The 14059-nt window shown below is 34.7% G+C and overlaps 1 long non-coding RNA gene and 1 pseudogene across 4 annotated transcripts; one reads left to right on the plus strand and one right to left on the minus strand.

The window, feature by feature from the left end:
• Positions 1-3646: 3646 nt before the first annotated feature.
• LOC102610111 (uncharacterized) lies at positions 3647-6074 on the minus strand. 4 transcript variants are annotated; one of them, XR_008053189.1, is made up of 6 exons: positions 5540-6074; positions 5321-5454; positions 4817-4871; positions 4562-4654; positions 4076-4213; positions 3647-3979 (listed from the first exon to the last, which is right to left on the minus strand). It is a non-coding gene; the product is annotated as an uncharacterized LOC102610111 (long non-coding RNA). The 4 variants fall into 4 exon arrangements; XR_008053191.1 differs by having other exon boundaries at positions 5269-5454; XR_008053190.1 differs by lacking the exon at positions 4817-4871 and having other exon boundaries at positions 5269-5454; positions 5540-6073.
• Positions 6075-8005: 1931 nt separating this feature from the next.
• LOC127903704 (ureidoglycolate hydrolase-like) lies at positions 8006-12275 on the plus strand (annotated as a pseudogene).
• The last annotated feature ends 1784 nt before the right edge of the window (positions 12276-14059 follow it).

Raw genomic sequence — 14059 nt, forward strand, 5'->3', positions numbered from 1 at the left:
AGCCAAGATTTTGGCTATAAATAGAGGGACTCATTCCCTCATTTGCTTATCCAATTTTGAGAAGAGTTTTCTTGTATTTAGAGAAAGTTTAGAGAGCTTGAAATTATAAGCTCTTGTTTTACTGTTTTGAGAGTTTGGGTGTATTGGGATTTTGGGAAGTGAGCTAAAATACTACAATACTTGTAACTCCTTTTCACTAGTAAAATATTTCCTTCTGTCTTCACCCGTGGACGTAGGCTAAAAGCCGAACCACGTAATTTCTGGTGTCCTCTTTTTGTGTTTGTTCTTTATTTTCTTTCAATTTTACTTTAGCTGCGTGTCTGCTTCACCCACCAATTTTCTAACAGAAAAAACATATGCAACAGCACACTGCAGAAATTAAGCTCTTATCTAACTGCCCTTCAGGCCTTCATATCAGTATCAGAAGTCTCCTTTGGAGCAGTGGTGGCAACAACGGCTTTCTCAAAGTTTTTCAGCCTTTCCCAGAACAATTTGAATCTGAGAGACAGTGTAAAAGTTAGATAAGACGAAACTGTTTCTGGTAAAAAGTAACTAAAATTGTGAATAGTAAAACAGACAAAGGCCAACTGCCAATGCAAACAATCCAACCTTAGCTTTCTGAAAGAAGCGGCCTTCAGCGTCCTTCTTGGAGTTCACAGTAGAAATCTTTACCTCTGTTGCATTTTTCAAAAGATATGTCATTCTAATTAATTTGCTAACAATAAAAGATGTTAACATAAAATGGCTTTAACATCTTACCTTTATTACTTGCCAGTCCATCACGTTTCAGAGCCTCAGCAATTGTGACAACTGTAGGAATAGCTGCATTAAGCAATTGTAGAAGTCGGCACATATTGTCATAAAATATGTTCCAAGGTGAAGGATATAATAACAATGAACTGTCTTTTGGGTGTGCTCTAATAGCATGACTCTGCATTTCAAGTTTAAGGAGGATACATTTATTATCTTGTACAGAAGTTGCTGACAGATAAGGCTCCTTGTGCTGACCTTACTGATCTTAATTTTTCATTGGAAAATCAGCCACAATCTCCAAAATGAACAATGCAACCAATAGAACTAGTGCACTGATTTATTACTTACATTCTAGTGAAATCAAATCATCGTCACATGGTGTAGGTCAAAACCACCAAAATCATACTAATATTTGGAAGAACAATTTCTTTTTCTGTCAAGAAGTTATGGTTTGAAAATTCAATTAAAAAAAAATAAGAAAAACTATCCACTAGATATAATTTGAAGAAGAAATTGAAAAGGGGTTCCTGTGCACCAAAGAATAAAAGAAAAGGAAATAATAAAAAATAAGCAAAATAGAGGAGATGGTTACAAGAAATTGTAACATTCCGGAGGCAGTGAGCTCAATGTCATTGTACTGCTTTATGTACCTCGCGGGTTTGGCTACAATGCCGTTGGCATTGTAGCCGGCACCATGCCGGGCTCTCAAAAAGAGAGCCCGGCTGTCAAATGGCAGCCAAAGACTTGGTGCAGCCGATTAACAAACCGGTTGCACCATTTTTTTAAAAAAAAATATATTAAAAATACAATATAAACATGAAAAAATTAAATAAAATGTCAAAAATAATTTTTTATAATTTAATTAATAGCAAAAGATAAAGAAATTAAATAATATAATAGAAACCCTATAATACAATATAATATAATTAAATAGAATGGCAAAAAAAAAAGAAATTGAAAATGAAAAAAATAGTATTTCAGATTTAACGTCAGTTGTTGCATGTCCGACGTCTCGATTGCATGTTTGACGTAAGATGTTGCATGTGTTGAATAAAGCCAAAATAAAAAATATTCTGGAATATTCTCGTCCATTTCATGTTCGACGTCGAAATTGCGAATTTTACGTGATAAGTTGCATATTTCGCGTGAAGTGTTGCAAGTTTTATGTTTAACGTCAGTTGTTGCATATTTGACGGTTGGATTTCATGTTTGACGTAAGATGTTGCATGTGTTAAATAAAGCCAAAATAAAGAATATTCCGAAATATTCTCGTCTGTTTCATGTTTGACGTCGAAGTTGCGAACTTTACGTGATAAGTTGCATATTTCGCGTGAAGTATTGCAAGTTTCATGTTTAACGACAGTTGTTGCATGTCGGACGTAACGGTTGCATGTTTGATGTTAGATGTTGCATGTCTTGAATAAAGCCAAAATAAAGAATATTTCCGAATATTCTCGTCCGTTTCATGTTTGACGTCGAAGTTGCGAACTTTACGTGATAAGTTGCATATTTCGTGTGAAGTGTTGCAAGTTTCATGTTTAACATCAGTTGTTGCATGTCGGACATCATCGTTGCATGTTTGACGTTAGATGTTGCATGTCCTGAATAAAGCCAAAATAAAGAATATTTCCGAATATTTTTTAGAGTAATTCTAGAAATAACGATTAGCCGTCATCAAATAACGGTTGACCGTTATCTTCCATAATCAAATTAGCAGTTACACTTATTTCCAAAAGATAATGGTCAACCGTCATCAAATAACGGCTCACCGTTATCGTCCAGAATCATTTTCGACGATAACGGTGAACCGATTTTGGATAACGGCTAACCGTTATCTTCCAGAATCATTCCGGAGGGATATGGATGTGAATTATGTTCACCCATACTTTGGTCTTAGACGGTTGATATGAATGTGAATATTTGATAATCCATATATTATGTGATCAATTTATTGCTAATATGGATATGAAATATTTTATCTCATATTTGATGTTATTAATTTATTATTTGTAATATGGATGGGAATTATATTAACCCAAAGGCTAAATATGAGTATTCCATAGAATAATTGCAAGTTACATTTTCTATCAAGCATTTGACAAATATTTAATTTTCTATCAAGCTGATTAATATAAAAAAAATATCAAACACTTCTATTCATAACTAAATACAAAATAATAGTGCATTTCAAAATTCCTTGACAATTCAAATGATAATTTATAAGTAAACTTATTTTTAATTTTTTTTATTATTAATTAAGTTTAATTAAGCCAATCTATTAAGTTTTAATTTTTTTTTATTAACTAAGTTTAATTAAGCCAATCTATTAAGAAACAAATATGGAATTGTTGCCTTAGCATTAAAATTATTTGGTAATTCAAGTGATTATTGTTTGATACTCCAAATAATAATTTATCAATCTAACTATTATTTGAACCATTTATTTTGTAATTTGTCTAATTTTTCAAGCGAAAACTAACTACGATGACAATTTTATATTACCAAACAACAAAAATGTTTAGTTCCATTGGTAATTTTTAAATTTTTTATTCTGCATAAAGGGTAAAATTCATTGTTGCAATTTTCTAAGGAATGAGTCTCTAATAATTGAATTAAGCTCATAAAAGGAATGTGTATTGATAAAAACTATAGATTATATAACTAAATTGCAAAAGTTAAATTGGGCAAGACAAGTAAGTTTAATAGTATCAAGGAAGCAATCAAAACTAGCAACATATATATGGCATGTGCATTAGTTTAGCATTATTAATATCTAAATTGATAGCAAATACCCAAAATAAATCACATTTTCTTCGGCTAAGAATAGCTTTTTCCAAACTATAAAATGGATACCCTAAAATAAGTGCTTATTTTGACATAATCAAGCAATAAATTGTAAAAACGTACAAATATATCATAGCTGGAATTAAAGAAACCATAACAAGAATATTCCCCGCAGATAACTCATCTAGGGAAGAGATTGTTTATGATATAAAATTTTAGTGGTAGCAATCAGATTAATAAGCATGAGCATTGACAAAAGTATCAAGTTACGATAAAAACCTAATGCCTAACTGGAGTAGATTCATCTAACACACTAAAATGCCTATAAAATTGTCGAAATCCATCATTCACATGCAGAGTTGCAGGAAGCTTTAGCATGTCATGTTGGCTATTGAGCTTGGTAACATCAATGGGAGTCTTGCGATCCATGTTCTGCAGAGTTCTGTGGTAACAAAAGATAAAATAGTAGAAAGAATTAATCATATAGCATTTTATAAAATAGAGACGGGAGTTAAAACAGTATTGGGTGTTGGCTTACACAGCAGCACCGTTCTTCAACAGAGGGGCTACACATTCCTTCTAGTCATAATTAGCTGCATAATGTACGGTAGTACTTGTTCTTATCCACAGCATCCACATTTGCCCCAGCCTCAAGTAGGAGTTGAGCACACTCCACCTAAAGCATTCAAGTGCATTTGATTAACTCCATGTCATAAACTTGGCCAATTTGCCAAGGAAGTTTTCATTAAAAAACTAACTAGAAAGTGGTCCTAAGTATCCCTAGGAGATGAACAATTGATGCCATAAACCATATAAGTTGGCTCAAACTGTCACTAGAAAGCCCCAGTTAGCACAAATACTAGTTTTCCATTGGCTTTATTAGCACTTCCTCAACTAAGTAACCAAAAACAGAAAACGTTAAGTAATATTTAATTCTATCCAAATCATACGCCCTACCTTTAAAACTCAAACAAAAAGGAACAAGAAAAATAAGTAAGAATGGGTAAAGCTCAGATTGTTTTACCTCACTATATCCGCAGGCAAAATGCAACGTTGTCCTTCCTTCTAAATCTTCCTCATCCTTATTAGCACTGGCTGCTAGTTTATATTTCATACCCTAATTGAAGAGCAGTAAGAAAAAATTAAACTTTTAGCAAGATACTAGAAAAAAAGTACATTGCATCAAATGTATACACTAAATCAACTTCAATAGCGTTAGCACAACATAAAACTAGAAACAAGAATTTCTGTTAAATAATAATGACAGAAAAAAATTTACAAATTTTTGTCTTGGTTGATTGAATAAGTAGAACATGTTCTTTTTCCACACCAAGCTGCATTGCATAAAAGAAAAAGAAAAACAACATTAGAGAATCAGTAAATCCAATATTTTGAAAAGAACTTAGAGATTTGGCCTCCATATACTCTTGAATAGCCTTGCAAGATGCATAAGATTAGTTCACATCCAGTCCCAATTCAGGCACAATATAATAGCTACACCCAATTAAACAAATTAAAAAGCAAAATCACAAAAAATAACGAATAATGCTAGTGATATACAAAATACCAGTCATTAAATAATAATTTCACCTCTCTTTGATGATAAATATTAAAAACTGAAGGATGCCGTTGGTACTCAAATAAGCATCACTCAGAAACAAACAAAAATCTTGAGAACGCAAGTGAGGAAATGAAAAATGATAAAAAATAATAGAAAAAACGAGGACTTACTAGTTAGCATCAAAACACTAGGTCCTTTACATGACGAGAACAGAGGAGTTACCTAGAGCCACACTGCTCTTCCTGCAACTCATCCGCGCTGCTCTTCCTGTCCTAGAATGACTCCAAACATAAACCTCAACTCTTTTTTTGGTTTCATTCCAGGATACGCCATTGCATAGATTTTTAAAGATTGCTCTGCAACCCCAAAATGATTAACTCAAAATTCACAACCAAAAAAAAAAAAAAAAACCCGGACCCAGAACAATGGGTAAGTTCTTACCAAATTATTGAGCGCCCATCTTTAGTATTCCTAGCAAAGAGTGTAGAGCTCAAAACAAGCAAACAACACCTAAAACCAAACAAGAAAAAATTAGGGTACCCATAGAAAAATAACACTTAAAAACCAAACCTCAAAAAATCAACCAAAAAAAATAATTAACTTGTTGTGAGGGTTTTTGATGGCAGCTTGGGGCAGCTCACGGGGCAATGATTCCGGCCAAAGCCAGGACGACGACAGTAAAGGCTAAAGAACTAATGCTGTAGACAACAGTGCAACGAAGGTAACGGTGGATGGTTGGAAAAGAAGCAGCGGACACGATACTGGCTCTGCCTCTCTCTAGCTCTCATGTACAAACCAAATACTTGGGTAGATGGATCTGATTGGTTGATTAGTGTGAGAGAGACGGTGGTTTTGATCTTAGATGATGAGTGAAAAAATCGGGATGAGAGAAACTATGAATTTGAAAGAGAGATGAGATTTTATGGATTTCTTTTTTGAGAGAGCAAAGAAATCTGATAGAGGTGAGAGAAAATTGTGGAATTTTCTTTTGAGGGAACCGGTTTACAAGGTAACCCATTTATTTCTATTTTTAATATAAATTTAATCTCAACCGTTGGATTCAATCTAATTGAATCGAACGGTTTTTTTCCAATTCCGGCATGGTGTCGGGGCTTTAATGCCCGGCATTGTAGCATTAGCCTTGCAATTCCATTAAGAAGATTAAGCAAAATCATAGAAGGAAAATGCAGCATCAGATGAATGATGAGGCAGAGTATCGTGAAATTTAAAGAATATGGATTAATGAGTTCACAAAAGATTCATGTAAACAATCAATGCCTATAATATCCACCATTTTCTTTTTAGCAGAATCAGAAGATATGCTAAATCAGGCTTTAAAAAACATTGACCGACTCCGAAAAGTCATTAACGCACAAGATTATCTTTGCTAGTTCCTCATAAAACTCGTAAGTATGATGTCTCTGATAAAACGCAGAGTTAAAAAAATATTGATACCAAATATGATTTAACACATGATGGTTTGTGTAATGCCCAAATTTCCCTTTTTTATTTTTTATTTTAATGGAATTTTTAAATGACATTATTGCCCTTATAAATAGAGATTATTTGGGATAATTTTTGGAAAAGGGTTATTTTCCCAAATTCAATAGGGTTTCTTAAAACTCTCTATAAAAAATTTATATTTTTCCCCTTCCATAACCCTAGGTCCACGAAGTTTATTCTTCTTCTCTGCTGCTCTTTACGCTTCTACCCAAACCATAGGATTCAAACTTTTGTTTAGGAGAGAATCAAAGCGACGGGTAAGTTATTCTCCTTATTCCCCACAAAATTTCCAATCACTCTATCTAGGGTTTATATTAGCATGATTTTAGATTGTTATAGATCATAATGCATGATTTAGAATGTGTTTAGGCTTTGTTTAGGGTTTTGATTTATTATGAGTTTAGTTAATCAATCTTTGACGTATTAAGCACACGGGATAATTCTGGACAGCATGGGTATCTCAAATTTAAACCTATATTTTCTGAACGAGTTTTCTTATGAAATTTATATTTCTGGAAACTAGACATGTAGGGCTTCTTGAATAAATTTTATTTCATTAAATTTGACTTCGTTTTTAATTTTATATGTATTTTCGAATTAGAAACCACTGCACTAGAAAACTGCGATTCCAGAATTGCGATCGGATTCACAAGATTATTTGTACTACCAAATGAACTCTAAAACTTCTGAAATTTTATATGGAAGTTAATATATGTGTTTAGTATTCCCAGTTGTAATTTCATAATTTTCTGATCAGTATTTTATTTTATAAAAAATCTCATAACCCATTCTGTTTGGTTTAGGTTATGTGAAAACAGTTTCGAATTTGTTGAGAAATAAATAGTTTTGAATATGTTTTTGATATCGGATCCTCTTGCAAATTTTAAATAGGGTACTCATGGATGTCCAGAATAGTTTCTTAGAATATTATGTCATTATGAGTTATAGATCAAGAGTTAAAATTTTGAGAATCAGACCTATACAGGTATGAATTAGAAAGTTAGATTCTTAGAATAAGTTATTAATTGTCATATCTTGTATTTCTTTAAGGTGTTGGAGATGATTGAGGCTCTTAGAGGCTTAGAGGCGTGTTAATTCAAATTTTTTAGTCAAGGTAAGTAATTTTATTCCTAGTATACTGGATATGTATAAGTATTTTGATATTATTATTATAAGTATAAATGTTTTTATACTACTTAAAGGATTAATTGATTTTGATAATTAGTTTTATGTAAATGTTTTCAAACCTAAATTCTTTTTTAACAAAGTATTTTATAAATGTTTTTTAATATGTAAATGACTTTATGACATGACAACCTTTTATGATTTTATCTATAAGTCATTATGTTTTGGCTCATTGTCCGTAGTTATTTTGATTCTAATTCTGATCGTATAATACGATATATGTCTATTCTGAACCGGTACTGGGTTTCTGTTCTGAGTGTGCACACAATATTCTGATTTTGTTTCTGGCCGGGTCACCGGGACTATAGGTGACATTATGTGACATGAGCTAACCTTTTGTTTTCTGTATACGTATTATATATGATTTGCTTCTTAAGTAAATATGCTTTTGGATATTCTGAATTATTAAGAATTTATGTTATGTTATCGTGATATATCGTTTTATGAAATTTATGGATTACAATATATGTTTTAAATAAAAGAAGGCTTGCAATATTTTTAGTATCGATAGGCCTAGTGTGCTAGGAAGGGTTTTACTTACCGAGTTGACGGCTCACCCCTCATCATTACTTTTTGCAGATTAAGTTTCTTTTGAGAGGTGCGCTTAACTTTGGAGTTAGTAATTTTTCGTTTCCATTTGCCATTTGAATAAGAAGAGGAATAGACTCATGTTTCTATTCAGTTTATTTTCCGTTATGATCCTGTAATTTAGAGTTTGAGACTTTTGTTATTGTTATGTTTTGGGAGAGATTATTTAGTGTTAGACGTATGAATTTGTAGATTTAATTGAATAAGAATTTGAGGTATTTCAGTTTAAGTAAGGATTACGATTTGTATGTAACCTCCTTCTTCACGTGCTCCGCACGTGTTAGATTTGGGGTGTTACAGTTTGGTTGGTGTGCTATGTGCAATAGAAGCCATTAATGTGCTAGAAAGGTATGGAACACTTGATTGATTTTATTGGTAGGCTCTGATGAATCTAAAATATGTGGTTATAAATTGCCACTTATGTTTGCTTTCTGGGTTGATTAGCATTCTAGATTAGCACTGAAAAATTCTCGTTTTGCAAATTGATGGCAATAAGTGCAATCAACATACATAACTTTATTCATGAATGCATAAACTTTTAGATGTCGAGTGCCTTTAGTTAGATCACCTGTGCTGTAGTCAGATAATGTCAAAATTGAATCCGGACATATTCAGATATTCCCTGCTCAAGTAATCAAAGAAGAGATTTGAAACATTTATCTCAAACTATATCTAAAGACAGCCTCTTCAAGCTGTGTCTTGGAGATATAGATATAATAAACATTGTTATGTTCTCTCAGTTTTCCAGTCTAGGGTATTGTTTATGCTTTTGGTTTCCAGCTAATAAGATAGTTTTGAACTGAATAACACGGATGCAATTTCTTTTTCATTATGTCTTAGTTTTTTTTTCAGATAAAGGTATTGTGTAGTAGCCACAGTTTTTGGCCTATGCTATGTTGACTGGGTCTTTAGCAGATCTGGATTCAAGCCTAGAAGGTCACTGGAGTTTATCATGTTCACCTCAGAAGAGCCCAAACGCTATGGGATCAGTTGTTTGGGAAGGTTAGCCACTTGTAAATAGTTAAACCTCATAACTCAATGTATGCACTTGGGTTTATCTGGTTGCTTTCCTTTCTTAAATTTTGTCCATACAAAAAGAAGAAAAGATATTTTTCTTCTGAAGCTTCCTTTTGCTTATCATTGCAAACTTTATAACAACCGCTTCCACAGTACATTAAACTTCAACATGTTATGTCTTGGCACAGTGGACGGTATATGGGTTTGGAAATCTTATACTAGAGTATGAGTTCATATGTTTATTTTGTTGTGCAGTCTCTTATTGGCAGGAATTGAGTCACTGGCAAAAGATCTGATATCAACAGTTGATGGTCAAAATATATCCTTTTTACATGCTGCAAGATCTGCTGGACATGCAAAAAAGCACAATGACTTATCGAGTGTATTTTTGAAGAAAGGAAGTTACTCTGCTTTTGTTGAATTGCAAATAGAGCAGGGACTGATTCTGGAGGAGGAAGGTTTGTCCTTTTTACGGCTTATTTTATCCTTATGATCTCTATTTATTGATGGCGATTAATCCACTTTATATTTCAACTCAGGCACATCAATTGTTATAGTGACTGCCATTGCAGCTTCTGCAAGTATAAAAGTAGATTTTGAAGGCAATGAAGGGCATGCGGGTGCTGTCTTGATGCCAAATAGGTAACTGATGTCTGCCTGTATGCAGCTACATTTACATATCATTCATCAATTTGGTATATTCATCATTATGCTTCTTTTACTATGCTTCTTTTACTATGCTTATTCAGTCAACAAAATTCATAACGTGCCAGTCTGGCTGCTGCAGAAGTAGCTCTAGCTGTCGAGAAACATGTTCTAGAATCTGGATCCATTGATACCGTTGGTACAGTCGGTAAGTCATCTTCCTGACTGCCTAAATGTAGAATTTTTTGGTACTTATTGTTTAAATCTGTAGGACCTAAAGTGCCATAAGTAGAGCAAGCAACCTTAGATCCTGCCCAAGATCACAAATCAAATTCACTAAGATGCTTCAAGATTGATTACTACAGAATCTAACTCTGTTGAATTAATGGAGGTAATGATGATTAACCAAACAGAATTAAGTAAGCTGAAGAATTTTAGAAAGAGTAAGGAACGAGAAAGGTTTAACGTGGTTCAGCTAAATTTCTCTAGCTTACATCCACGGCAGGGCAAATATGACCAGCTTTATTGATTCTCAAGATGATTTACAGAGTAATGCTATGACCCTTTACACAAGATCTGGACTGCTTATTTATACCAGCCCTTTCTCTCTACAGCTCTCTATCCTCTTGAATCTGTTGCACCAGAATCGGCTCTTTCATAACAGCTTCATAACGAATCCAGAAATCCCCAGCAACTCACGTGAGTTCCTCGTGCTTTAACGGCATTTAACAAACCTTGTAAGCTGGATACAAGCACGGGATGTTCGCATGCTTCACCTAAGGCTAAAACGGCAAGCTGTATGTCGTTCTGAAGAGCGTTTAATTTGCTCATCAAAACGCACGTATCTCTGTCGTTTGGCTTAAGTGATTTCAGCTCAAACGCAAGGTCTTCTATCGTTTTGGTTTTCTGGATTTGTTTTTCACACAGAGCAAAATCCATCTTGAATTAGATTATATCTAACTTTGATTTGGCTATCTTTCTCGCTTAGAACTTTGATGTAACTTAATATATCCTGTTTCCTAAGGCATTCTGGAGTTGCATTCTGGTGCAATTAACAGCATACCAAGCAAGTCACACTTAGAAATTGGTATGTTTCCTATCAGTTGCTCAAGTCTTATTGGAAAACATGCCAACAATTTTATAACATAAATACTTTGCATGAGATGAGTATTAAGTTCCTGAAGTTTGTTTAAAATCATGTTATTGGCATTCGTCTTCTGCCAAAGTTACATATGATTTAGTTCCAGTTGATTTCTGAAATTTTTCTTTGTTATTTATTGAGTTTTCTATTATCTATGTTTCGGCAGACACATGAGACATTGATGAAAAGCGAAGAAAGACTGTGATTGAAAAAATCCATCAATCTGCAATTACAATTGCTAAAAATCGTGGGGTCACTCTATCTGAATTCAAAATCGTAAATCAGGATCCACCAGCTCTTTCTGACAGATCAATAATTCTTGAAGCGGAAGTAGCATTAAAAGAACTTAATTTAACATATAAGTTTATGATAAGCAGAGCTTACCATGATTCACCCTTTATGGCCAGGTATAGATAGAGAGAAAGAGTTAATATTTGTACCTTTTTCAGTCCCATGCTATGTGTTCCACTATTTTGGGCCCTCCAAGTGCCATGTTTCTTAAAATGAAGACTTTACAAAGGTATGAACACATTTCTTTTCTTCTGTATCTAGAAATCTAAACCCTTCATCTCTGATTATTAAGTTGAATGTTGAAATATTCGGAGTGACTAAAATTATCTAGTTGGATTTCATCAATAAAAATTTCTAGGTACTGCTTTGGTGCTGCTTCTCCTTTTGCTTTTGAATTATGTGCACATGAAACAAATCTTGTGTGGAAGCACACTGAAATCACATGATGTGAATTAGAAACTGTACGGTTGTACAAGTAGTAGGGCACATACCCATTCTCGAATGGTGTTAACTTAGTAAGGGACTTTATCTAGTCAAAATAAGGACCTCTAGCATTTGTAATCTATCTAATCATCTTCTTATTTTATGAGGGAACTAGAGCATAGAACCAGACTAATGCATGTTTTCATACATTTTATTTTGCAGGTTATAGCCACAAGCCTGAGGAATATGCCTGATACGGGCTTGCCAATTGAATTGGATGCAAAAGACAATTTGCCAAGAGAGGATGAAGGAGCCAAAACCGTGACTAAGGAACCTAATAATGAATTCGCAGAAGCAAAACAGCAGCTCAACTTTAGACCCTAGAGAGCCAAGAAACAGCCAAGCTGGATGAAGGACTATGCCACGTGAACCAGGACACCTCTTAACAATTATCTGAATTATGTTATTATAATTTAGCTACTTTACAATTGCCAGCTCATATTTGTCTTTTAGCCTTAGAATACTCTAGAGGAGTCACGAGATATATATGTAAAAGGGAATATTGTAGAAGGCATGTTTTTGATGAATGAAAGTTCTTCTCATTTTTCACCTCTGTCTTATTCTCTTTCTCTTATTTTGGAGCTGTCATTCGCTCGAAGAGTGCTCAGTCATTGATACATTTTCTGAATTCTAGCTGTAAAGTGTATCATTTGTGCTTTCGTTGAGAGATTCCATGGCCGATTCTCATGAGAGCAGCACATTAAAGGAACTTAGTGAGAAAATTGACAAACAAGCCTTATCTTTTCACCAGATGATACAGCAATTTATGACTGTAGTAGATGCCCGTTTTGATGAAATTCGATCTAAAATACCTGATACTCCAACAAACGTGCCTAGTTCTTCGAAACAACCATTAACAGTGCCACCACTTTCATCTATCCCATCCGATGGGCGAGATCTCCCTCCGATGGTCAAATCCATGAAGATGGAAGTTCCACGTTTTGATGGTTCTGATCCACACAGCTGGGTATTTCGAGTGGAGGAGTTTTTCAAGTTTCATGGTACTCCAGAACATCAGCGCCTCCGTATCTTTCCTTTTACATGGAGGGTCGAGCAGCAGGCTGGTATCAGTGGATGAAATCCAACAATTTACTCACCACTTGGAGAGAATTTTTGGCTAATCTAAAGTATCGTTTTGCCACTACTCTTTATGATGATCCACAAGGTGATCTGTCTAAACTCACCCAAACCACCACTGTTGCCGAATTTCAGTCGGCTTTTGAAAAACTCATGAACAGAGTTAATGGCGTCTCCGAGCAACTTCTCATCAGTTTTTTCATAACTGGCCTGCAGCAAGACATCAGGAGAGAACTTCTCTTTAATCGGCCAGCAACACTCATGGCCAACTTTGCTATGGCTCGAGCGCTCGAAGCCAAATTTAATGACACTAAACCACACACTCGCTCCTGATCTAAATGGCAGCCACAGTCCACATTTCCCTCCATGACTACAACACAAACCAAAACAGTCCCTTTACCCCTACTTTCACATTCCCATCCCTTCACCATAAGTGCTAACCCACCATCATTAAAACCTCCACCACCTCACATTCACAATAAAACAAACACTTTACCAGCACTTCTTCTTACACCAAATTTGCCTATTCGTCGGTTGTCCCCGGTTGAGCTACACGAGAGACGTGAGAAAGGTCTCTGTTACTCTTGTGACCAGAAATACAGCCCCAATCACCGTTGCAATCGTCTGTTCTTGTTACTTATTGGAGCCGAAGATGATCATTTAGATCCAGCCAATGAAGGGGAACCACCAGACGAGGAAGACTCCGCTGTCACTGGTGATATTTCAAGTCTGAATGCTCTCGCTGGACAAGCAAATCCTCGCTCCCTTCATATACAGGGCAAGATTGGATCCCAAACATTCCAAGTATTAATTGACAGCGGCAGCACTTATAACTTTATCAAACCATCAGTGGCGGAACGTGCTGGCGTCGCGATTCAGCCCACAACTCTGTTTTGCATCTATATAGGAAATGGTGATTTTTTGTTGTGCACTCAATTTTGCCAGTATATTCAATTAACACTGCAAGGCACGGTGTTTCCCATGGACCTTTTTGTGTTGCCCATTGAAGGAGCTGATATTGTTCTGGGCAT

The sequence above is a fragment of the Citrus sinensis genome, chromosome 1, assembly GCF_022201045.2.
Source record: "Citrus sinensis cultivar Valencia sweet orange chromosome 1, DVS_A1.0, whole genome shotgun sequence".
In the NCBI taxonomy this organism is placed as follows: Eukaryota; Viridiplantae; Streptophyta; class Magnoliopsida; order Sapindales; family Rutaceae; genus Citrus; species Citrus sinensis.